At 34.4% G+C, this 26,899-nt stretch overlaps 1 long non-coding RNA gene across 5 annotated transcripts in view; it reads left to right on the top strand.

Annotated features, from left to right (window-relative positions):
- Window positions 1-26,899, top strand: part of LOC141379834 (uncharacterized) — a 361,032-nt gene that overhangs the window by 224,591 nt on the left and 109,542 nt on the right. The gene's annotated exons all lie outside the window — the stretch shown is intronic.

The following is a 26,899-nucleotide window of genomic DNA, read 5'->3' as shown; positions in this document are numbered from 1 at the left end:
TTACACTACTATTTGTTATTTGTTGCCTAGGCTATTTTCACATTTGAGGTGCTTTATTGGCATGACAAGTAACTGTACATTCGTTTTGCCAAAGCAGTGCGCGTCTCACAAACAAGAGCAGTAGTGCAAACAAATATGAAAATAACATATAGGCTAATAAAAAAATGATTAATAAAAATAAAAATAGAATAAAAAATAAAAATATAATAATAAAAATAAAAATAGATTTTTGATAACATTAAACAGGATAAAGGTAATAATAGTAGCCTATTATCAAAAGTAAGTCCACATAAAGAGTTCCAGTAGGCTATTTGTGTGTTGGAGACAGGAGCGGGTATTGTTGGGTGAACACACAGCAGCACACACACTCCCCCAGTAAGATGGGTTCTGTTCGACAGGGACTCAAAGTTGTTTTGTATGTGTTGGATTATCGGGTAGAATTTCTCCCGGATCTCGGAGTATTTAGTGCACTCGGGATATGCAGCTCCGTCTCAATCAGCTGCTGAGGGCACAGCCGCTTCTCCACCGGCAGCCATGTTTTTTTTGTGCGGGCCCGTCTTTACGGCTAGCTGATGTCCGCTGCCCGCTTCTAACATGTTAGAAAATACTGCAAATCAAGCTGTCGGTATCTCCCCGCGGTTGAAATTGTTCGTTATTCCGAAAAAAAGAAGAAGAAATATCAGCGCGCAGTAGTTGCTTTCTAGATTATTTAGGCCTATATTCAGCTGTTTTAATCTTGCAATTCTGATAATTAGAGATAATGTCTGTTCAACTTGTCTGTCATTTATTTCTCATTTGCTACTTATTTTATTAATTTGTTGATGTTAATATACTACATAGTCTTGTATATGCATATCTAATCCTTTGGCATTCAAATTTGCTTTGAACTTGAAAGAGAGAAAGAATCGGATTTTACCTGTCAGAGCACATTGCATATGCTTTTTTTGAAATAACATTTATTTAACAAATATTTTAGCACATCGAAAGTATTTAAATTACCTGTCTTTTGATTAAAACCTTTATGCAAAAAGATCAGAAAAAAAGGCAATATGCGACACATGACATGCATCGCTCTCATGCCACGTTTTGAGGATAAATTCGCTTTTAGGTGCTGCTTTGAATAAAATAAAACTATTAAAAAGCACATTAAAGAATACTCATAAAATAAAACCTTGATAGAGGAGTATCTTATGAAAAAACACCAATTGACGGGCTCTGCTTTCGGTTTTAAAAGAATCAAGCAGCTTTAAAAATATAATTTGCTGAAGAGAAATGACAGGGAAAAAAAGATTGAACATATCGGGACTGTCAAAAGAACATTCCTCTTTGATATATTCTTTCGACTCCGACACATCAGCTTATGAACGACGGAGTGTCCTCCACTGCTTCAGTGGCGTGTCCCGCTGGTTATAAACGAGGAGGCGGAGAGAATGCGCTGCTTAGTTTCGGCTCGATATATTTAAATAAAAACTAACAACGAGCTGCTTATAACGCTCAAAAAGTTAAACTCAAATGCACAACCCTTGTTGGTTGCACCTGCAGGATGCACAATGAACCTAACGCGCCATATTTTAATTCTATATTCGTGAAGAATGAGCCAACCGCATATGCTTAGTCAGTCCTGTTGGTCGGGACTCTGCTTTATAACTTATTAGTTTATTACAATAATCACACTTAGCTTTGCCATTGTTCTTCACATATAGCCACTCAACACATCTTGCGGTCCATCTTTAATGTTTAGATTATTGAAGGTGCTATTGACGTTTTGAGAAAAAAATTAATAGTACTGAAACTAAATTATTAAAAATAAACTTGCGGGACAAGGCAAGCACATATCTTAGCCGTTTGTTCACACTCTGCCTGTATTAACATAAATGCTGTATTTTAATATAGCTTATTTTGATTAATTAGCTTTAACTGACAGCCTTTTCTTCTTTTTCCGCGGTTATGCGGCATTATATTTCACACGCATATGCAAGGTGACTGAATATGAAGTTAAAATACAAAACATACTGAGCCATTAAGTAAAAAAACAAAACAAAACAACAGTTATACTTTAAAGCAGAACATTGACGTTTTGAAACAAAAAAACGGAACTGAAACTAAATTATTAAAAATAAACCTGCCAGACTTAATTTATGTAATATTTTCATTATTCATTTATTTTCATTATTCGTTTATTATTATGTACTATAATTGAAACATAAAATGAGATCGTAAATATAATCAACAACGAAAATGTAAATAAAAACGTAAATTAAAAATATAAATGAACATGTCTAGTCTTAGTTCTATCAAAATAGCAAACACTACATCTCTCTATATTTAGACTAAAAGACTGCTTTATTTATTTATTTATTTATTTATTTATTTAAGACTAATTATTTGTACTGAATGTTTGTGCTTTCATTTTAGATGTCTTTCATTTCTTCAATTCTATTTTCCAAAACGAATCCTCTTTGCACTTAATAAGTTTACAATAAACCAGGTAAAAAAAAAATTAAATGTAAGTTGAGGTGATCGCAAGTTCACAACTGTGAGGTGATGTGCTCTATCGGCAGGATAATCTATATTATTTTGCTGTTTTTCATATGCGCACGTTTAAGATTTGAGATTATAACATTGCCATGATAGTCAAAGAAATCAAAACATTATTTTCACCCCAACGCAATTTAATCAGGCACTGAAGGCTAATAACTTAATTCTTATATTAGCTTTTTGACTTCTCACCATGTATCTTTTCTACAGCATAGTATAGTGTAAGAGCATGTCTATTACCAGAAAAACTAAATTAAAATTATATTTTAATTGAACACATCACATCACATACAGTAAGCTACGCCTACAGAACAGTCTGTTTAGCATTGTGAAAAGGCAAAGCTGAATATCTGTGGTTAAAGTGCCACCCAGCGGTCAAATGCTGCTGGCGCATCAAGCACCGCCGTCGCCGCGGCATGAATGGCGGTACAAGGAACACATTGAAGTAGTAACATCTGTATGTACCTCTGGCTACATAATTTGTGATCTCCAGAAATGTATATAGGGGTACATTTTCAGAATGAGCCTGTGTTAAAATTTGTGCCAAAATTTTGTTTATTTAAATCAAATCACAAACAGTTCCCAGATTTTATTTCATCCAAGCCACCTGACAAACGTTTGCCTATTTTCACGTTTTTATTGACTTGCTATGTAATCTACTTGTGTAACTACTTAATCTCCCATCTGACATGAGCCCAGCAGTTTATTATAAGTTACTAGATAAATGCAAGTTATGGATCCTTGTATATCTGGGTGCAAATAACTAGCAATTTTTTATATTCTGTATGTTTCAGTGAAAACATTTTTGTGTCTGTGTATAAATTTTCTATTTTGGTGGCCAAAATTGATTTCAGATTTATTTTGTGGTTTTATATAGTATATGTTATTAGACAAATGAAAACAATGCATGCAGTATATTGAAATACAACTGACATCTAAAGACAGTTTATTATTTTAAAACAATTTAGTTCCTTTTTTGTTTATTTATTAATTAATTTATTAATTTATTTATAATTATTTATATTTTAACAGTGTGTTTTGTTGCATATTACAATTGCCACCAATTTATTATTACTGGATGTGCAATTGCTGAACTTAGCAGAATATGTAAACAAATTCTTGACTAGTCATAACTGTAAAAGGCCTTTTCCATATGTTCTGTACTGTATATATTCTCATGTGTTTACCGTAGGTGTCTTCTTTAGTTGCAATCTAGCTGTCAGTACAGTTACTCTGTGACATGGCTGTGTGTCTGTGTGTATATCTTTATGTGTGTTTTCCAGAGTCTATTTATAGAGCAAATTCACTAGGCTTTAAAACCACAGCTATTTTATTAAAAATGTCACACAGCCAATTTCCCAGTGCCAAACTAATATTTATCCCCCCCTTTCAATAGAGACTATGCCGGTCATGGATTTAGCTGCCAAATTCTATTTATTTTTTCGTGTTGGCTGAGATGGAAGATTATGCTTGTTTGTTTGCTGTTTTGTAAAGACAAACATTAATTCTGTCATTGGCGGATGCATTGGAAATTATGAGAGCTGAATGGCGATCAGAAACTCTGATGTCATCACAACCTGGCCGGAACCCAAGGTCATCATAGGCTTTTATGCATCATTATTAAAAAAAAAAAAAAAAAAAGTGACAGTGCACAATAATAATATAGTAACAAGCATAATATAGTACAAGTACAGACAATAAAAATATAATGCCAGACAAGCAAAACACAATCAAGGGAAATAGTGAAATAATGTAATAAATAAAATCTTAATATGCACAACTGATAAGAAAAATAAAACAACCATAACAAAAGCAATCAAATGTGAGCTGTCGTACAGAGAATACTTTTGTTACTGTTACACGGGGAGTGACATGGACAACTGAAGTTTGGATCCACTGGCAGGTTTATTCAGGGTCAGGCAAGCATTGGTCAACTCGGGTGCAAACAGATGTATAAAGGAAGTCTAGAATCGTAGTCAAAAGTATCAGGCGAGAGGTCAAAAGGCAGGCGGCAGACAGGGACAAAAAGGCAAGCAAGGCTAAGGTCAAAACACGAGAAAACAAGACAAGGAACAAGACTCGGCAATGAAAGTAAATAGTGTGTGTAATCAGTCTTTGACAATCCTCAGGTGGTGCGAGTCTAATCGGTCAGAATCAGGGAGCATGTGTATGTGTGAGCGGAGTGCATGTAGGAAACTGTAGTCCATTAATGGCGGATTTGTAGTCCATCGTGTTTGTGTGTGAGATCCAGCAATCTCTGAAGTTACGATCGCTGGTGATCGAGACAGTTGCTATGTTTTTTATTGTCAATTACACATTTTTGTTACTTTCATAAACAAACAGTATCGCACTGTGATGGCATTGAAATGTAAAACTAACTGTTTTTCAGAATTTGCCTTTAACCAATTAAATAATTTTAGGCTTCATATGAACACTTGTTTACACCACGGAACAACTAAACAAATAAAACAAATTTTGTTTATATATATATATCAGAGTTGACATATGTATGGAACCTTCAATTTTATTAGGTTTTATATAGTAGTTCATCCAAAAATGAAAAGTCTGTCATTAATTACTCACTCTCAAGTCATTACAAACAAGTGACAGACCAGAAGTCATTAATTTGCAATGGAGAGTAGTCCGGGAGCTGCGTGGCGTTCCGATCATCTCCGTATGCAGAAAATTTGGACTCCTGTGACTAGACCGTATGTTACCGCTCGACCGGATGTATTCCAGTGTTGTCCAAGCAGGTCCAGAAATAGTAGACTTTTCATTATTTTTTTGAATCAGAAAAAAGTCTATATTAAAAAAAAAAAAAAAAAACGTTTAAATTCATAAATGAGTAAAAAAAAACTATTATTTTTAATCTTATCTCCACATTCCACATACAAAAACAAAATTTTTACTGGTCTATGAGTTTCTAGTATTCATTCATCCATGGTAACCACACAAATATCATGGCTCTTGTTTTTGCACTCCCTTATTTTGGATACTGCGAGAATCTGGCTTCTCTCCCATAGTGCACAACAAAACTGAAAGTTCTGTGTGACTGGCTGAAAGGGGGTATAATCCAACAGTCATGTCCGAATGCCATGTACAGGGGAAAGGCAGCTTAAGACCTTTGTTCATCTTTAGACCACAAATTAAGAAGTTTTTGATGAAATCTGAGAGCTCTCTGAAGTGTTCAAAGCATAGAAAGGTGCCAAAAACATCCTCTAAACAAGGGGTGCTCAAACGTTTTCTTATGAAGGGCCAAAAACCAAACTTGAGTGTGATGGGCTGAAGTTAAACATACCAAACTCTTTTACATTAATATTGTCATGGGTAATTTCCTAATTTATTTAATATTTCAAAATAGCTAAAAAACATTACTTTACATTACAAACAATCCCATTTATATATATTTATACTAGTTGAGCTGCACATGTTTTTGCCTTAATTTGCTCACCGATGTCTGTTGTGTTGTGCTCTATGCGTTGAGTGACTATTTATATTTTCAGAAATTTACATTTCATTTCCGTTAGCTTTAAAAAAATAATTACACTAAATAAGAAATGGCGATCTCTATTAAAGACATTCCTAATCTTCCCCATCATTCTCACTCTCTTCTCAAATGGGTTGGTGGGCCAAATCAAATGTTATCATGGGCTAACTTTAGGCATCTCTGCTCTTAACAGTCTTCGGTAGTTCAACAATAATTTTATGAAGCTTGTGAATACTTTTGTGTGCAATAAACACAAAAATAATGACTTCATTTATTTTCCTTCGGCTTTGTCCCTTATTTATCAGGGGTCATTGCAGTGGAATGATCCGCCAATTACTTCATTCAACAATTTTTTTTCTTCAGCATCAGTTGAGGTTGCACAATCATGAGAGATCAGTTTCGTGCTGGTGATGTTTATTGCTGATGTCTGTATATGCTGGTTTGAATAAGAAAGCCTGGACGAAAAAATGCAAGTCATCCTCTTTGATGAAATCTCAGACATGTTTACAAAAGCAGTTTTATGTATTGTGCGCATCTTTCTCTGCTTGTCAACAAGGCACAGGCTCATTCAGTTTGTATGTAAGCAGTGCAACATGCATGGTGATGATCCATTTGGTTATAGTGATGCGGCACAGTGCGATTTAGTTGTTTATTGTCCAGTGTGTGACCCAGATTAAATTGTGTCTCAATCAGGCACTGCGGATCATTGATTTTGAACAAAGCAGATCTTAAACAGTGAGTACAGAATGACAGGGCCATTAACAGGGTAGAGATGCTAGGTAATCAAAAATTTACTGTAACAGTGCATAAAGACAATTACAAATACAAATTTCTAGATATTCACTCTGTTTGACGCATTAGAAAATGAAAATTTAAAAAACAACTCTAAAGTTTATAATTAATTGGTCACTTTACAATTAGTTTTCATTATTTAATGTTAGTTATTGTATTTGCCAACATGAACTTATAATGATCAATACTTGTACAACATTTATTAACAATCATAGTTCAACATTTACTAATGCATCATTAACATCAAAATTCATGTTTGTTAACATTAGTAAATGTCCCATGAGTTTCGTATTAGCCATGCGTATTAGCCTTTTGTATTAGCCACTTCTGATACCAAATGATCAACTAGAAGTCAAGTTATTATTTGTTGTTCCTAAAACTTGGATAGGCGACAAGACTTTTTCTAGGTAGTGTATAGGTGAATAAAGTAGCATTTACATTTTTTTTGTCCACACAATTCTGTTCTTGTAGCGTTGTAAGATTACAGTTGAATCCTTACAGTCCCATGGTGGAAATGAACTTTGTCCTTTTGTCATTAAAACTGCAGTAAGTTTCACATTTTCTTAATATTATTTTAATCACCATTAAACGACTGGAACCCATTATGCCAGTAAATTCATCTGTGTGTGTGTGCTCTTGCTGTGAATGGCCAATAAATATTTAAACAGTATGAAGCTGTAAAACAAACAGGAAATCATCTGTTCTGCGTCTCGCTTTGACTCCGAAAATTGGACATGCACCAGTGATAAGCCAGCGCAAGCTTACGACTGCATTACTGCCAATTTGCATGGACTTTCCCTCCCACTGTTTGCTCTCTCTCGTCCCGCTTCATCCTCTCCTCTCTCTCTCTGTCTCTCTCTCTCTCTCTCTTCACCTCTTATGAAACCTTCACCTCTTTACATCTATTAAAGCAGTGCGGTCTGGAGTGCTTGTGCTTGTATGAACAATACATTTTTCACACCTTTGCAATTGATGAAGTGCGTTAATTACACACCGCTCCACTTTGCAGTAGTTAATTAAAAGGTTAGCCATTGTTCAGGGATGTCATACAATAAATTCTGTGAATGTTAGGGTTTATTGTAAAAGTAAAAAAACAAAAATTTCAAATAAACAAACAAGCTAACAATTTTTCTGTAATGGAATGAAAATGTAAATTAGATTGCAATATTTTTTTCAGTGTATATACAGTAGTAAGGAAATTTGACATTCTCCAATCAACATATTTTTACCATGGTATTTTTTATAGTCTTTTAAGTAGACTTTTTTTTTATAACACAGAAATAAATGTATAATGCATTTACATTATATAGATGTAAGACTTGAAGCTTACGCTATTCTGAACCAATAATCAAACACAATGCAGTTGAAGGGTGGCGTTTTTAAATCAATTATTTGACTCCATTGTAATTAATCTGACTCCATTAAAGTTGCTATCGTCATTGATAAAGAGAAAGAATCGTCACGCCTTAAAGCAAGTAAAGTTGTTTATTAAGTTACATGTTTAAATATACAGACAGTAGAATGAAACAATCTAACACACTGTACTGTATAAAGAAACTTAGCTGTAACATATGAACTGCTGTGTAACAAAAGCCCCTTTCACACAGTGATACCGGTAAATATATGGAAAATTTCCGGAACGACTTTACCGGTAAATTCAAAAAAGCGCTGTTCACACAGACAAGGACGTTACGGAAATTTTCTGGAAAAGAGCATTCACACATCCATTCCAAAATACCGGTAAATTCTGACATCATCAACCAGAAATGGGCTCTAAACGGCTACGCTTGTATTTGTAAACATTTGACTACATTACAAACTCTGTGGATGATCAATATTGTGAACAACTTCGATGAAAACATATAGAGAAACACTTTCGCATGTCGAGATGTACATGATATGTGTGTGTGCTGACGCTCACAGGCTGTTTATGGGCATACGCAAAGCTTGAAGGTAAACAAACAACGGCTTATCATAAGCATCTTATCGATAATTAATTACACGGTTGGCATTAAGATGAACATATAAACGTTATCTGACTAATTTCTAGCAGCTAAATGTGTCTGGAAAAATATTCAAAGGCTTTTATTCCCATAAACCGTGCGGACGTGAATGCGTCTGACTGTTCTGATTGGCTAAAGTAGACGTCTCACGTCAGCACGTTCTAGATGTGCACATGCTCTTTCCGGCAATCTTCCTTTTGCGTTCACACAGTGCAGCATTCCGGCAAATTACCGGTAATGTTACAACTTCTATTTCCGGAAAATAGGCAGAACCAATTTACCGGTATTTTCAAAAAGTTCACACATACAGACCTTTCCGGAAAATTGCCGGTAATTTTCCGGAAAGGTGTGTATGTGTGAAAGGGGCTAAAGACAATGAAACTGCATTTGTTAGCATATGCACCAGTGTGCGAGAGATGCAGAGTAAAAGCCATTCTCTCTGATCAGCATTTACCTTTCCTTCTTATACCCTGAGCAAAGCATTGTCAAACTTGAGTGAAATACCAATCCCCAAAACCAACAAAACATGAAAGCAAAGTTGAGGAGTAATGTAGGGTGGAGATGTTCATTCACATACAGTATTCTCCATGACTCAACAATATTAAATAGATTATTCATTAAAATACATTAATGTCTCTGTTGGGTTCATCAAGATTATGAGCAGATGAAATTGAGTATGGTGAAAGGCACATGGTTTCTGTAAGACAAATGGCAGAGGAGCTGTGAGGAACTCTGCCACGCCAGGAGGACTTTTCCTGCACTTAGAATGTCCCAGTCCTTCATTAGCATGGAAGGATTAGTATATAATCTTTTCCCAGCTTACATAGAGATTGTAATTATACATTTGTGGTATTTAAAATCATATAAATAAATAAATAATAATAATAATAATAATAATAATAATAATAATAATAATAATTATTATTATTATTATTATTATTTACATTTTTATATGATGCATATAATTACACATTTATTATAATAACAGTTTGAATTTCAGATTTGTCAATCATAAGTCTATATTTTACAATATCAGTATTATTTCTCAGAAATCTGACAAATATATGTTGTTTACTGTATTTTACTGTAATGACATATACATGTCCAGTTAAATTTACTACAGTTTTTCAGTGCATTAATTAAAAAAAAAAATCAACAGATATTTACTTTTTATGGAAGCTTGTTTCCACCAAAGAATAAATTACTTTAACAGCATTCAGTTTGAGTTCTAAACTCACAATTGTGTGTTACTATAGCCTGTGTGGCCTGGAGTGCGCTTGTATGAACAACACATTATTTCACACCTTTGCAATTGATGAAGTAAAATAATTACAAAACGCTCCACATGCAATAGTTAATTAAAAAGGGATGGAAAATAAGAGTGCTGGCACTTGTCCATACAACAGTAAATTACATTTTTTCCTAAGTGGGGGTATGTATGTAAACAAACAAAGGGTGATTGCCCATTCATAAATTATTAAATAAATAAATAAGCCATAAACAAACAAACAAAAGCTTTTTTTTAATGACTTGAAAATGTCCTGTTGTATTTCAGTGTGTAGAGTTAAGAAACCACCATTCAATAATAATTCATTCATTTACCTTTCGGCTTAGTCCTTTTATTAATCAGGGTTTGCCATTGTGGAATGAATCGCCAACTTATCCAGCACATGTTTTAAGCCGTGGATGCCCTTCCAGCCATAACCTAGTACACACACACACTAAGGGCAATTTAGTTTATCCAATTCATTTATGCTGCATGTCTTTGGACTATGGGGAAACCAGAGCACCCGGAGGAAACCCTTGCCAATATGGGGAGAGCATGCAAACTCTACAAAGAAATGCCAACTCACCTAGCCGGGGCTCGAACCAGTGACCTTCTTGCTGAGGTGACAGTGCTACCCACTGAGCCACCATGCAGTTTATAAACTCAAAGTTATGTGTCTTTATAGTTAAGGAATCACTACAGAATAAAAAAATAACAGTAATTTTCATATTTAAAACTGCATGTTATTAAAGCTGCACTCAAAAACTTGCTTCCCTGCTTGTTTAAAGTACTTATTCTTTTAAAACAACATATACCTGTATCTTAAAGTTTTTTTGAAGGGACAACTTAATTGGTTTACATTCATTCTAATTAATAATAATAAAAAAAAACTGAGTTAATGGATTTGTGTTTGGATAACATGAAGAACTTAAGTGCAATGCAGCGTTTTTTTTTTACAGTGGCCTTAAGTGTGATTGTACTAACAATAACACACTATTGATACTCCTTTGCAACTGATGAAGTAAAATAATGTAATGTGTATTTATTTCGTGCATTGTTCATGTTTGACCATACACCCAAAGTGCTTCACAATCCACCACCAGTGTGCAGTATCCACTTGGATGATGCGACAGCAGCCACAGGACAACAGCGCCAGTGCGCTTACCACACACAAGCTATTGGTGGTAGTGGAGAGACAGTGATGGAGCCAATTTGTTGGATGGGGATGATTTAGAGGCCATGATGGGTAAGGGCCGATGGAGGAGATTTGGCCAGGACATCGGGCTTACACTCCTACTCTTTATTAAAAGTGCCATGGGATTTTTAATGACCACAGAGAGTCAAGACCTCGGTTTAAAGTCTCATATGATAGATGGTGCTCACTGACAGTATATACAGTTGAAGTCAGAATTATTAGCCCCCCTGACTTATTAGCGCCCCTGTTTATTTTTTTCCCCAAATTTCTGTTTAATAGAGGGAAGATTGTTTCAGCACATTTCTAAGCATAATAATTTTAGAAATCTATTTCTAATAACTGATTTATTTTTATCTTTGTCATGATGACAGTAAATAATATTTTACTTGATATTTTTCAAGACACTTCTGCACAGTTTTAAGTGAGATTTAAAGGCTTAACTAGGTTAATAAGGTGAACTAGGCAGGTTAGGGTAATTAGGCAAGTTATTGTATAATGATAGTTTGTTCTGTAGACTATCGAAAAAAAAAAAATTAGCTTAAAGTGGCTAATAATTTGTTCCAAAATTGTTTTTTAAAAAATTTAAAACTGCTTCAATCTTAGCCGAAATGAAACAAATAAGACATCCTCCAGAAGAAAAAAAATATTATCAGACGTACTGTGAAAATTTCCTTGCTCTGTTAAACAATATTTGGGAAATATTAAAAAGGAAAAAAAAAACTAGTTTTCCCGCATGTGGTCTCCCATCCAGGTACCGACCAGGCTCAGCCCTGCTTAGCTTCAGTGAGTAAGGTCTTGGGCTGCTGGGTGATATGGCTGTGGCAAATAATTACAAAATGCTTCACTAGCAACAGTAAATTTTAAAAAAGGATGGAAAAATTGATTTTACACTTGTACGTATGTCAGTAAATAAAATTTTCCTTTAGTGAGAGCAATAGTTAATAAGGATGAAATAAATAAATAAAGTGGCACTTGTCCATACAGCAGTACATTGACGACATTAAAAACAAACATCAAAAGTTTAAAACCAATTCTAAACTTAACAGGGAGCCAGTGGAGGGTGTAGAGAATAGGTGTAATGTGTTTTCTGACTGTTTGAGCAGCAGCAGTTTGTACTAGTTGCAAACGATGAAGACACGCTTGGATAACTCCAACGTAAAGTGCAATACAGTATAGTCCAAATGTGAGCTAGAAAAAGAATGGATGGCTTTCTCATGATCAGCCTTGCTCAGGAAGGGCTTGACGTTTGTGAAAAGTAGCATACTGTAGCTGAAAAAAGCTTGTCAGAGTCAATCTGATTATCAAATTTTAAACTATTATCTAGCCTTGCACCCAGGTTTTTGACCACATGACTGAAACAAGCAAATAGAGCCAGATGCACTAGAGATAAAGAGGTTGACATGTTAGAATTGCCAAACAGAATACACTCAGTTTTTTTTTTTAAATTTAGGCAGAGAAAATTGTGTGACAGCCATATCCTGCAACATTAAAACATTTGCTAAAAGAATCAAGTGAATCTAAAGAGTTTCATGTAACAGGAATATAAAGCATTGTCAGTATACATTGCGTAGTACATTGTCCACCTGGTGGAAGTGTGTAAACAGTCAAAGATTCATAAATGTACTCATAAATTACTAAAAAACAAAAACAAATATCAGAACAAAAAATTTTTATGTAATGACTTTAAATGAATAATTGCCCTGTAAATTTACAGTAGTGTAAATAATTTAGGAATTTACTATTTTACAGTCATTACTGGAGACTTGTTACAACCAAAGATAACAAAATAAATACATAAATACATTTATTGTGAGTTATAAAACTTAAACTTGCTTATATAAACAATACACCTTTGCTATTTATGAAATTATTTGGTGACACTTTCTTTTGTCACACTGCATGCTAATATCTGCCTAATATTATAAGTCAAGGCAAGGCAAGTTTGTTTATACAGTATAGCACATTTCATACACAATGGCAATTTCAAAGTGCTTTACATAAACAAGTATAAAAACTAATAATAAAAATGATTAAAAACTGATAAAAACAGATTAAATGTGTTAAAACATGTCATAAAACAATGAAAAAGAAGAGAAAACATATTAGTGCAATCTGATTAATATTAAGATATTAACCGTTTTATTTATAGATAGATATTAACTATTTATCTATTTATTTATTTATTAGTAGTTTTAAAGTATGATCTTACTCAACATCCCTAAATCTACCCAACACCCAAACCCAACTAATCATAAATAAACAGCTGATTAGTAGTGCAAGCTATTTGTTAATGGTTTGTAAAAAGTGTGATTTGTGACGAACACTCACAATTTGTTGCTTATTCAAACTACTTATTTAAAATGAGCTGAAAGAACTCAATTCGTGAGATTTTGTTGGGACAGCTTAATTGTTTTAAGTAAAATGTGTCACTTAAATTTGTAAAAACTAACAAGTTAATTTAATTCCTTTAAATTCCAATTGTTTGCAACCCAGTATTTCTTACAATAAAAGATTTAATGGTAACTACAATTATGTCGTATTAGTTAATGATAATAAAATCAATCATTGTTAGTTCATTAACTCACAGTACCTTAACTAATGTCAACAAGCATGAATTTGGATTGTATTAATGCATTAGTAAATGATGAACTATGATTAATAAATGGTGTACAAGTATTGTTCATGCTATTAAATACACAAACTAACCTTGCAACCTTCCACATGGCATGCAATACTTAATAAAACAAAAGAATTGAAAACAAAGAGAACTGACACTTGTCAATACAGCAGTAAATGAGCTGTTTTTGTCCAGTAGGAGTGTGTGTGTAAACAGACAAAGAGGACGACGGGTGAAGGGTCAACAGCGCACTAATGTTTAGCCAAAGACCTGAAAATCAGCCCGCTCAATGAAAACAGTCATTGGGTTTGGCCTTAGCTGACCTCCAAGAGATCTAATGACATCATAATGCCAGCGGGACCGAAGATGAATGTTTGCGAGGATTGTGTTAGAGAGGTTTGGGTCCTCAGAGAAGAGAAGAACTGTGTAATAAGAGACTCTCCGCATTGATTTCTTTAAAATGATGCTTTGCCAATGCGATGCTTTGCGTCTGAGCTTTGCCGAACGGTTATTGGTGTTGACTGACAGATGCTTCCTCTAACCATTTTAATCTATATACAGTTGAAGTCAGAATTATTACCCCCCCCCCATGTTTATTTTCCCCCCAATTTCTGTTTAATGGAGAGAAGATTTATGCAGCACATTTATAACCATAGTTTTAATAAGTTATTTCTAATAACTGATTTATTTTCTCTTTGACATGATGACAGCAAAAACTATTTTACTAGATATTTTACAAGACATCTTAAAGTGACATTTAAAGGCGTATCTAGATGAATTAGGTTAACTAGGCAGTTTAGGGTAAATAGGCAAGTAATTGTATAATAATGGTTTGTTCTGTAGACAGTCTAAAAATGCTTAAAGGGGCTAATAATATTGTTCATAAAATTTTATTCTAGCTGAAATGCATAGCATGTGTAAATGTGTATTAGGATATAATTCACTTCGTTATTATTGTTCATTTGTTCGTTTGCTAAAGATTACTACTGAATTTAGAAATCTAGTTTCTAGAAGTATTTAAACAAATCTTTGCGCTTAACAAACAAAATTTATTATTTATAGGCCAATAAATGTCTATGCATACAAGAAGTTTCCCTATCCACGAGAGTGAAAGTGAAAGTAAATAATCAGGAGGCTCATCTCTCATTCTCGCGCTGATGCTCTGTTAACTCTTTACTCACTAGTGAAGTGCTCAGTTTTTCCACTTACAAAGTCTGTCATGTAAATAGCAAATGCGCTATGGCGCGACACAACTGACTCTTAAGGGGAATGACAGATGAGACTCTGGTTTATTCTCAAAACACACCTATAACTCATTGGAAGAATAAGCTCAACCCTATAAGACCATGTGCCACGGCGCAAAGCGGATTTTTCTGTCCTTAAAATATTAAAAGTGGATTCTGACGCGCCCTTAATGCTTTTGCGGCCTGCGCTTTGCACTTTGAGCATGGATCGTCAAAATAGAGCCCTTCATATTTCATTGCTAGATGGATCATTTTTGAAGAATTATTCAGTAGTATATTTTTGATGGCTGGTTGTTAACCTATTGGATAAATAATGTAATTGCTGCTTACAATTTTCATTTTTAAGCATCAAGTTAAATGCAGATGATGGTCATTTTAAACTTTACTGTAAACATCAGTGGTTTAACTAAACTATAAACTGTTATAGTACTTCTATGTCATTTGAATGTTTGTACTGTATACTAAAGACTGAATCTTTTTCTTGATTTTTGCATTTATCAACCACAGATTTGAATGAAAAATTTTAAGGGATTAATAAACATGCAAATCACCATCATTTATAATTTATGTAGCATGGGTATTGAGATCAGCTTACACTAAATGCATTAATCCAGGTTAAACAAGTAGTAAAAGGAAACACCTTTAATAACATAAGTAACCCACCACATCCCAAATAGCCTACCACAATGTCTTCCATCATCATTATATCTAACAGGAAAGCCTAAATGCTTTCATACATGTGATTTGAATGACACAAGAGATGACTACTCTGAGATATTTACAAATTTAGGATGGCAGGGGAGGGTCCTAACATTTCTAAGCTATTATGCTAAAGCTAGCATTCTAGCAGATCACCTACTGCACCTTTACATTTTGTACATAATATGCACTAATATGCATAATACAGTGGTATATTAATTAGTATATTTAATTAATTAATATATTAAATAAATGTCTTTGTAGCCAGATGCCAAAGAAAATGTCATTAGTTTTGACTATTTATTTTGTAGATTTTCAATGTATTTAAAATTAAAACTAAAATAACAACACCACAAAATGTTGATACATACTAAAACATACTAAAATAATACTGATTCCGTAGAGAATAATGACCACATTAATGGTAACAGTCCCTTTACATTAACCACATTATGCCATTCATTCATTCATTCATTCATTCATTCATTCATTCATTCATTCATTCATTCATTCAGTTGGCTTAGTTTGTTAGTTGACTATACACAATGAATCTTACACAGAAAGACCAGCAACATGCATTGTGAAGTGAATTCAAAACTGTAATCTCGTAAACTCTATAAAAATGGTTCAGGAAATTTCACAGTTGCAATTTTGCTGTTGCAGTAATTGGACAATGGCGGTCAGAGCTCTTTGTTGGGTAAGTGGTCAATAAAAGAACAATGGCTGTTGTTTCAGAGCAAAAGCTTGTTTCACCTGCATTGTGAAGAAAAGTGATTTGAAACGGCTGTTACCGGTCCTTATCCTGCACGCCTGTGAATGAGGGAGAAAACAGAGTGAGATAGCGGGGAAAGAGAGAAATTGAAAGGGACGGGAGGGAGGAGAGATGAATGCATTGTTTTCTCTCAAGAGGAAACCATATATCAATAAACGGAAGCTAATTAATAGCACCAGACCCTCTGGCAGATCACAACTGCACTTTACTGCAGAGACAGAGAGAGGGAGGGAGAGAGAGAGAAAGAGAGAAAGAGAAAAAGAGAGAGGGAGATAAAATTTATGAATTTATAGTTGTGTATTGTATTTTATTTAAAATTTTACTTTTAATATATTTTTTAATTCTCGTATCTTTCTGTGTGCATGTATTTATCAAAACTCCATTTGTGTTTGTGTGTGTATGTATGTATTACATAATCTCTTTGATTTTATTCAATTGTTATGTAATCTGCAATGCTTTGGCAATGGAAGGGTTGTTGCTAAATCAGATACGGTTGCAGCCAGAAGTTAACGAGAATTATTTATATTATTTGTACCATTTCCCATTTACAATATATTATTAACATTTACCCCTACCCCAACCCTGTACTGTAAAAATATTAATTATTGTTATACAGTGTTCTAAAAATGATACTATATTGATGTGTGTATCCGCATCTCTATCCTATTTAGACTTTACCAAATACTTGAGAAGTCATACTAGTAACGCTCTTTTTTTAAAACTGAATTGAACCAGAGGAAGTGAATCGCTGAATCTCTCAAGTTGGAAAGTCTGAACTTCAGCGGACAATCACGCTGTGTTAAGCAATCAGGAGCTTTCTCATGTAGGGACATGATAGTGCCTGTTGTTTGTGTCTCGAGGGGAAATCCTCTTGCCGACATCAAACAACAGCTCATCAAACTTAATGAACTCGCAGAGATGGGTGCACCTCTGAAAGGATCTAGTGGACGAATATATGTTGTTTTTCAGCATTCATAAAGCACATAAAGCACAGCTACTATCTCAATAAAATCCATGCTAGCCATTTAGCATGGAAGTATGAGTCACCAGGCAGACAGAAGCCCTGCTCATGACGCGAATCCGCATCTGTTGTTAATTAAATTTGACATGCAAACAAAGTGAACTTGACGCGAGAACACAGCATTAGGGCTCATTCACACCGAACACATCTTTGCTTCTAAAAACATGAGACACAACAGTTTGGAATGGTTTGAAAAATGCACTGAATAAAGCATGAGGGTGTCTGGACAACTGTAAACAAAAGCTTGTAATGGTTGCCCTACCTCCAAGCTCTTCTGATTGGTCCATTGCTGTGGAACTAACAGTGATGAGCTGCACTGCTTGTGAAAGTTGAAGATCTTTTAACTTGAATTCAGTTCTCATGTGCACGGCACTTCAAAAGACATGAGCCATAAGCATAACAAATTGAAATGAAAAACCATAGAAATGTTGTGCATTAGAAAAGAAAGATGCTTTCTGTGTGAACCACCTCTTACATTTACCATACTATACAATGCACTTTTACTGCAAAAATGGTGCAAAGAATAACATTATTCACGTACTGAGCATGATACATTTCCATCACTAACACAGGCTCATTCTGAAAACGTAGCCCTATATTCAGCGTATTTTCAGAGTACGAGTGAGCGCAGCCATTTTTGACTTGAGATTTCTGGTCTCATTCACTTCCATGCATTTTTAGACATTAAAAACAGCTTGTTACGCTGCTTGATGTTACAAACTGGTGATTGTTTTTATTACATTATTCTACTTAGTCTGTATAATCATGCTAACATTTGTTAGTGAGTAGTTTGACTGTTTTCTACCGTTTAGTATTCCTAGTCATTTCTTCTATAGGCGACTGAATCGGAAGTCCTGAAACAATCGCGAAAACAGGCGCACTTCCGCATTTTAGAATAAGGTCAATACATTTCTATAGATTTGCTAACTATGTAGCTAGAAGTACGTATGGCTGCATTTTATCTTTAAAATGAACGCTATGAGGAGGTATGATGCCATTTCTTTCTGACCATACCAGCTGACCTCCATATGGACAGCTTTCCCGCTTTTACCAGTTTGTCCAGTTGGACTTGAGATGCAGAGAGGAGTTAAACAATAAACACTCTTTCTTTTTTCAAGCTTTTGTCCTTAAATATTTAAAACCATAAACAAATGAAAAATAGAAACTTTAGATCAACTTTAAATCCAATACAAAATCCAATCTAAAACATTATACTGTACAATACATACATACAAACAAAATGTATGCAGACTAATAAACAATAAACTCCAAGTTTCCATCACTAATTTAGCATAAAACCCTTTATAGCACCACATCTTTTCAAAATCTCCCATAGCTTTGTAATACTAAAAATCTATTAAATTATGGATTTCACCAAATAAAACACACACACACTCACAAAAATAATAATAATAGGCAGCCACTTAAATGCTCTTCAATACTTTTCAAGTACCATAAATCAATATTTAAAGAGAGAGAGAGAGAGAGAGAGCTGACTGCTTGGATAAGAGAATTGTGTTTTAAAATAAAATACAGAAAAAATGTGATGCATAAGGATGAGCCGCTGGAGATGACAGTCTGCCGATGCGCTCAGTCTTATAGGGGGTCGACAGAGTTGCTAAACTGCAGCCTGCATTTGTTTGAGGCCTAGAACAGGAGCGACAGATAGCTGCATGGATGGATGAGTGGTGAAATCTCATACTGTTTTACTGGGTTTACAGCAACAAAACAGAATAAATATAGCACAAAATTAATGGAAAAAAAATGACTTCAGATTGACAGGCAACTTGATCTGTGTTTTTATGCTGGGGTAAAAATAGCTACACTTTTATAAGAAAATGCATGAGGATGTAAGCAGAGTGGTACATTAAAGTATAAGGAATATGTGTGTTAAACAAAAATAATTAAATGGTACACCATAAAAAAAAAAAAAAACGTACAAAATGGTAATTTTTGGCATATATATATATATATATATATATATATATATATATATATATATATATATATATATATATATATATATATATATATATATATATATATATATATATATATATTCATATTGAAGACAATGTTTTTTTTGCCATATTTTTGGTTGACTGTTTTGTATTTTTTTCGAGTGTTTTTAATTTGTTAATGTATATTTGTGTTTGTTTTTGGAAAAGTTTTGTGTGTTTCATATGGCACAAATCTAATACCAGAAAATTACTGGAAAAAAAAAAAAAGAAAAAACTGTCAGAATAAAAAAAAACTTAAATAATCTGGAAAAAAACAGTAATTTCATGCTCTATAAATGCAAGATCTGTACAGTCATTTTACATATTATAACTATAATGATAGGTAATTACTGTTATTTTACTAAGTACTACTTTAATTATACAGATTATTACTGTCAATTTACAAATTAATACTGTAAATAAATATTTTATCAATGTAATTATACAGGTTATTAATGTCATTATACAGATTAATTAATGTGATTTTAAAGATTATTACTGTATGCAGGTTACTACTGTACAGATTAATAATGTGATTTTAAAGGTTATTACTGTATTTATGTCGGTTGCTATTGTAATTATACAGATTAATTAATGTGATTTTAAGACTTACTGTAATTATACAGGTTATTAATGTAATTTTACAGAATAATTAGTGTGATTATAATGATTATTACTGTAATTGTGTAGGTCATTGCTGTAACTATATACATATAAATTGATGTGATTATGAAGACACATTTTTTAATCATTTTAATATTTAATGTTTATGTAATAGTTGACAATAATAAATATTAAAGTTTAATATTACTACTACTACTACTACTACTAATATTAACAATGATAATAATAATAATAATAATATGTATAAACATTGCTGTCGTACCGCTTGCACGGGATTCACTATGTTAAACAGGGGTCACCAATCTCGTTCCTAGAGATCCGTTGCCCTGCAGGGTTTAGCTCCAACTTGTCTCAACACACCTGCCTGGATGTTTCAAGTAAGACCTTGATTAGGTTGAGGCTAAAATTTGCAGGACACCGGACAAGTTTGGTGATCCCTGGTGTAAAATAATGCCAGAGTAGTTGGCGGTTCATTCCGTTGTGGCAAACCCTCATAAATTAGGGACTAAGATGAAGGGAAATGAATGAATGAATGAATGAATGAATGAATGAATGAATGAATGAATGAATGAATGAATTTATAGGATACAGGATTTTTTTTTTTTATTCAACCTGGCTTATTTAATCTTCTATGTCTTGAATCACATAATCCTTGTCTTTTTATTCTTTCTTTATTTCTACAATATTACACTAGAGTATATATGATCACTAATACATAACACACATGCTTCCAAACATTGAATCAAACCCCTCTGTACCCTAAAACAGCTGAATCCTTCCTCTCCTAAACCCACCTGTCTGGCCAGAAATCCCTCACCTGTTTTCATTTGCTCCATCTCTCTATACGTGTCTGTCTGCTTTATCCTCTGTTGCCCTAAAGCGCTTCTGTTCACACTCCCCCTGACCTTGTTTCCAGACTCGCCTCTGCATTTTTAACCTTCATACACTGCTGTCCCCAGGCTCCAGAAATCCCAAAACCACCCTTCAACCAGCGTGTCACTTGGCATTCCTTCTCCATCAGACTTTTTATACGCTTTTGTGAGAAGAATACAGACAGAGGAAGAGACAGAGAGAGGGAGAGAGAGAGAGAGAGGGAGAGAGAGAGAGAAGCAGAATACATAAATGTATAAAAGCATAGCCTAAAGCCATGTATAGATTTCTCTTTGCCTGCTACATCTCTTTTCATTTGTTGACAGTAAGTGGTTTTCTCTTGTCTAGTTGAAGAGGTGACAGCACCTTTGGGCCGTCTGACAGCAGTTTTAGCGCGAAATGAAAGGGGAGACGAATGCAGGTCAAATCATTTCACACAGCACAAAATAGAAACCGCAAACTTCAATCAGCAAAACCATGCACCCTCCAAACAGAGATTCATTTGCTTTATACAGAGCTCCAAGTGCCCGTTAGGTAATTAAGAGACATTATGCAATTCTGTGATATTATAAATATGTATGAGGATATAGAAATCATAAATTTTTTTGTCTCATTCTATCATATAAGGCACCTCACTTTACAGAAGTTTTTTTAAACATGCTATAAAGCTATGAACTATGCTAAAACAGTTAGCAATAGTCTCCATAATTAAAGTGAACATGAACAGGGCTTGATTAAATTTTCTGATCACCAGGCACTGTGGCTAGTAGTTTTCCAACATTACTAGCCACACACCATTTTCACTAGCCACAAGTTTGTTGTCGGGAAAACATATTTCAGATTCAGTCTTGCTCGCACAAGCTTTTTCAACTCTGTCCACAAAATTTTCTATAGGACTGAGGTCAGGGCTTTGTGATGGCCACTCCATAACATTCACTCTGTTGTCCTAAAAGCACATTTTAACTAATTTTGCAGTATGCTTAGGATCATGATCTGTTTGGAAGACTCACTTGTGGCCAAGTTTTAATTTCCTGGCTGATGTCTTGAGATGTTGCTTCAGTATTTCTACCCAATGTTCTTTCTTTATGATGCCATCTATGCTGTGAAGTGGCCAGTCCCTCCTGCAGCAAAACAGACCCACAACATGATGCTCCACCTTTGTCCTCTAAATGTAACACTGGTCAACAATGCCAAACAGTTCAACTTTAGTTTCATCAGACCACAGGACATGCCTCCAAAAATTATTCTTTTTCCCCAGTGTAATTAGCAAATTGTAATTGGCTTTTTAGTTGATTCTGGCTTGTTGATTTCCCCATTTTGTCACACAAGGAAGCAGTGTGTTTGAGGTTTTCCTTAAATACTATTCTACCGCTGTGCCTCTAATTAACTCAAATGTTGACACCATCATCTGAGCTTTTTCAGAGGCATAATAATCTTACTGTATGTAATCTTGACTTTTAAGAAAAGTTATAACAATTTCTAAAAAAAAATCTCTCGCATTATTCTGCTATTAACAGAAGCAAATGTTATAATTCTATAACTTACCTAAAAGAGAAAAAGTTTAATCACATTGACATCTGACTTTTAAAAAAAATGGTTATGTGCCTTTTTATACAGTGTATGTAAACTTCTGGTTTCAACTGTACATACATACAGTAGATATATAGTTCTTAGCTCAAAAAAATCTCGAGCTCTTGAAAGCAGCAAGACTGTGGATGCATGAGTGTTGCTTTTTGTCCAGTCGGTTTCAAAGAGACAGAGTTGCATTTACAGGCTCGCATGTTTTGCACAAGGAACCATTCCTTTTTGAAACTTGTAAACACTCGCGCACATAACATCAGCTGTGCGTGTGACACTGAAGCTCTCGTCAGTGAGTGAGAATCGCTTGTGTCTCACCTTGATCAAAAAAAGAAAATAAGCTAAAAACCCTAATCAGCAAACCATGCACCATCCAAACAGGGCTTCATTTGCCTTACACAGAGCTTCAAATTCTCTTTATTAGGTAATTAAAAGACATTATGCAATGCTGTATCTGAAAATATTGAAATATTGAAATTTTTTGTCTCAGTCTATCACAGGGGTTCTCAACTGGTTTTGCCATGGAACCCACATTTTCACATGGTCATCAAGCCGCGACCCAAATTTTTAGGAACTATAATATAATTTTAGAAATTATAATTCATTTGTATTTAATTGTTAACATACACAACTAGTGACAGATAAATTATAAGAAAATCACCAAGACTTACAAATAAACAATATTTTACTGCTGTCATTTAAGAAAATGTATCAAATTATAGAAATATTACAGAGTAAAAATGTCAAATACTGTAAACAGTGGTTAGGGTAAGGAAAAGTTAAGTTACCATTAACTAAACTCAACTGTTTATAAAACATTAACACTGATCTGGCTGAACTGAACAGAAATCAGCAAACTGAAGTAAAATTATTCAAATAATCATAACCATTTTATAATAATCACCAGTTATTTGCTGTTCTGCTTTTGTGTGGGCTTTCTTGGTCTTTGCTACACGGTGAGCACAGTAAGATGTACTTGTACTTGTTTTGAACATGAAGATGTTTGGCACTTTTGTGATGCCCTCAGCTTTTGGAGGCGTCTTGGAAAATAGTCCACAGGTTTTTCCTTGCAATTGGGGTGTTTGGTTACTAAATGTCGTTTTAATTTATGTTTCATGCTCTTTTGTGAAAGCACCTCACTACATATGACACACTGAGGTTTTAAGCCTTTTTTGTTGTCAAAATATGTAAATCCACACTACATATTCGGGGTCGTACTTGCGCTGGAATTTCACATGTCAAAGGGGTATATGCGGAGAGAATGTTAGTGTTTTTCCCATACAAGCGTAAAACAAGACAAAAAACTGTTTACTTGCATGCACCCGTCAGTATCGGCAGGCTAACGTTAGCGCAAAAGCTCCATTGAATATACTGGGGTAAAATAAATGCTCATATTATAAAAACATGGCGGGGGGAAATGTAATTTAATGCAGTGCTTCTTGTACAATCTGAGACCCACTTTATATTGGATATCACTCAGCTAGTGGATATCGCTGATTTTTAAAGAAAACAGACCTTAAACGCGCCGTTTTTTGCATTGCATACAGTTCGCCGAAAGTGCTTAACCCAGGTTACTGGCAAATTAAAGGTCCCGTACAGTTGTCACACGCGCATTTCAAAATAAAAGTCAGATTTAAGCAATATTAAACTTTTGTTGTTTTTTTGATCACACACTCCGCGACCCACTGAAAATGTTTCCACGACCCACTTTTGGGTCGCGACCCACCAGTTGAGAAACACTGGTCTATCATATAAAGCACATCAGTTTAGAGTTTTTTTAAACATGCTAAGCTATAAACAAATCTCAGTAATTAGCCTTTAATGCTGTACTATGCTGAAACAGTTAGCATTTAAGTTTCCATAATTAGTCACAATGAAATCAAGTTTTTTTTTTCCAAGTGTCAAATCATTTCACCCTACACAAAGTAGCACAAAAAGCTTCAATCAGCAAACCATGCTGCATCCAAAAAGGGCTTCATTTGCTTTTTATCGAGCTTTGAGTGTTCATAAAAAGGTAATTAAGATACATTATGCAATGCTTAACAGGTCAGATGTTAATGTGGATCTTCATATATGGGTTGTGCGTATATATAAAAATGAGAATATTGAAATCATATTTTTGTCTCATTCTGTAATAGGAAGGCACATCAGTTTGCAGATGGACGCTTTTTTTAAAATTGAGATTGTCATACAGTACTTTAACATTGTGCTAAGCTTAAAAACAGTTAGAATTTTAGTCTGCCTAGCAAACATAAAACATCATAAAACATCACTATGAAATTCTGTGTGTTTGAGCACACTTGGGAAATAAAACTAATTTGGATTCTGAAACCAAGGTTTTTTTTTATTTTTGTGTTTTAGAAAATCACACCACTTCACATATCAAAAACAAACCCTTTTAAACATTCACGCTAATAAGTGAGTTTGGAGCAAGCGGCAAATACAGAAGTAACTGAAACTGCAATTCCTCGAAATTAGGCTAGAACTAGATCCAAAATAGAGCACATTTCTAATGACCCCAATGTTAAAATGGCTAACTTTACAGTAGAAAAAGGGTGTTTACAGCCTGGTACAAAAAAAAAAAAATAAAATAAAATAAATAAAATAAAATGGGTGTATATAGCTAATATTACACTTCGTGACAACTGTGAGGGGGAAAACTCATTAGTTCCATTTATATTAACTTACAGTATTAGGTCTGCATAATTAAGGGTGTAGCTACTTGAGTGTCTCACTGCTTGCTGACCTCCGCTAATTCCCGACCTCTGCTGATTCCAGCTGATTAGCCGCTGAACTTGCCATATACATTGTATTTTTGTTTTGTTTTATGTGGCTTTACACAGTCAACTGCCTTTTGGAATGATTTCTTACAACTGTCAGATAATATGGCACACTGTGTGCCCTTAATTGTGCTCACAAACTATTCAAGTGGCCTCCATTTCCCAGGTGAGTGAAATTCTTATATAAGCTTATACCATATCTATTAACGTATTTGTTTTATTTAAAGAGCCCTATTATGGGTTTTTGAGAATGACCTTCCATGTAGTGTGTAACCCAGCTCTAAGTGAAGTGAAATATCCAGCTAAGGCTGGATATCTGAAATCTGAAAGTGGACAGTGTTTAAAAATATTGATTTATTTATAAAAGAGTCAAGTCCTAGTACTTTAAATGAATCATCTTGATAACAAGTCTTTATTTGTTTCGGTGTGAAGTGGATACAAAACTGTGAAGAGTCAGTGGAGTCTCCTGAATTTCCGAGAGTCTCCTGCAAATGCATAGAGACTCCTGGATGCTGGCAAATGAGGGATAATGTCCCGGTTCTCAAATACCCTTTTCACCCCTCCCCACCACATCTCTCCTCGCTCTTCAGACACAGCGCGTGCATCTCTCCCATGTTTTTAAATACGTCACATTTTTGTCCTCTTTAAGTTAACCCCGGTTGGTGCAATGATGCACGAGCACAATGGCGACTGTTGGCCACGGCCACTTGTAGCTTCATTTGCGCTCTTCAGAAACCAATGGGTAATGTCACGAATACTACATTCATATTTTTTACAGTCTATGGTTTAAAATCGAAATTACAATTAGAAAAAAAAAGGATTTTAAACGGAAATAATTTCACGATGTATAGCAGTGTGTAGCATTTTAGCCTTCGTAATTAAAGTCACCATGAAATCAAGCACAAAAAAGAAAACGGAAAACTCCAATCAGCCAACTATACTGCATTAAGGGCTCCATCTGCTTTATATAGAGCTTCAAGTGCTCAGAATTAGGTAATCAAGAGACATTATGCATTGCTCAACAGCTCATATGCTAATCTGCATCTAGATATGCTAGATATAAATGTGTATGATGAGCATAAAGAAATAATATTTGTCTCATTCTCTCATAGGTAGGCAGAATGCAGAAGGAGCTTTTGCAAACACTAAATGCATGCTTAAAAATGCAGTTATTTTTAGCAAGCTGTACTTTGTTAAAACAGTTACCGTTGCATGCTAGTCTCCATAATTAAAGTCACCAAGAAATCAAGTTTTTTTAGCTAATTGTTTCACACTACACAAAGTAGCACCAAAAAGAAAATCCTTTCAAACACTAATTGCATGCTATAAAGTGAGTGTGGGTATAAAAAAGTTCCTCTTTTTAAATTGTCATACTTTGACGGCGTACTAAACTAAAAACAATTAGCATTTTA

This window comes from Danio rerio, chromosome 21 (assembly GCF_052040795.2).
Source record: "Danio rerio strain M-AB ecotype USA chromosome 21, GRCz13ab, whole genome shotgun sequence".
Lineage (NCBI taxonomy): Eukaryota > Metazoa > Chordata > Actinopteri > Cypriniformes > Danionidae > Danio > Danio rerio.
This window is presented reverse-complemented; position numbering and strand designations above follow the sequence as displayed.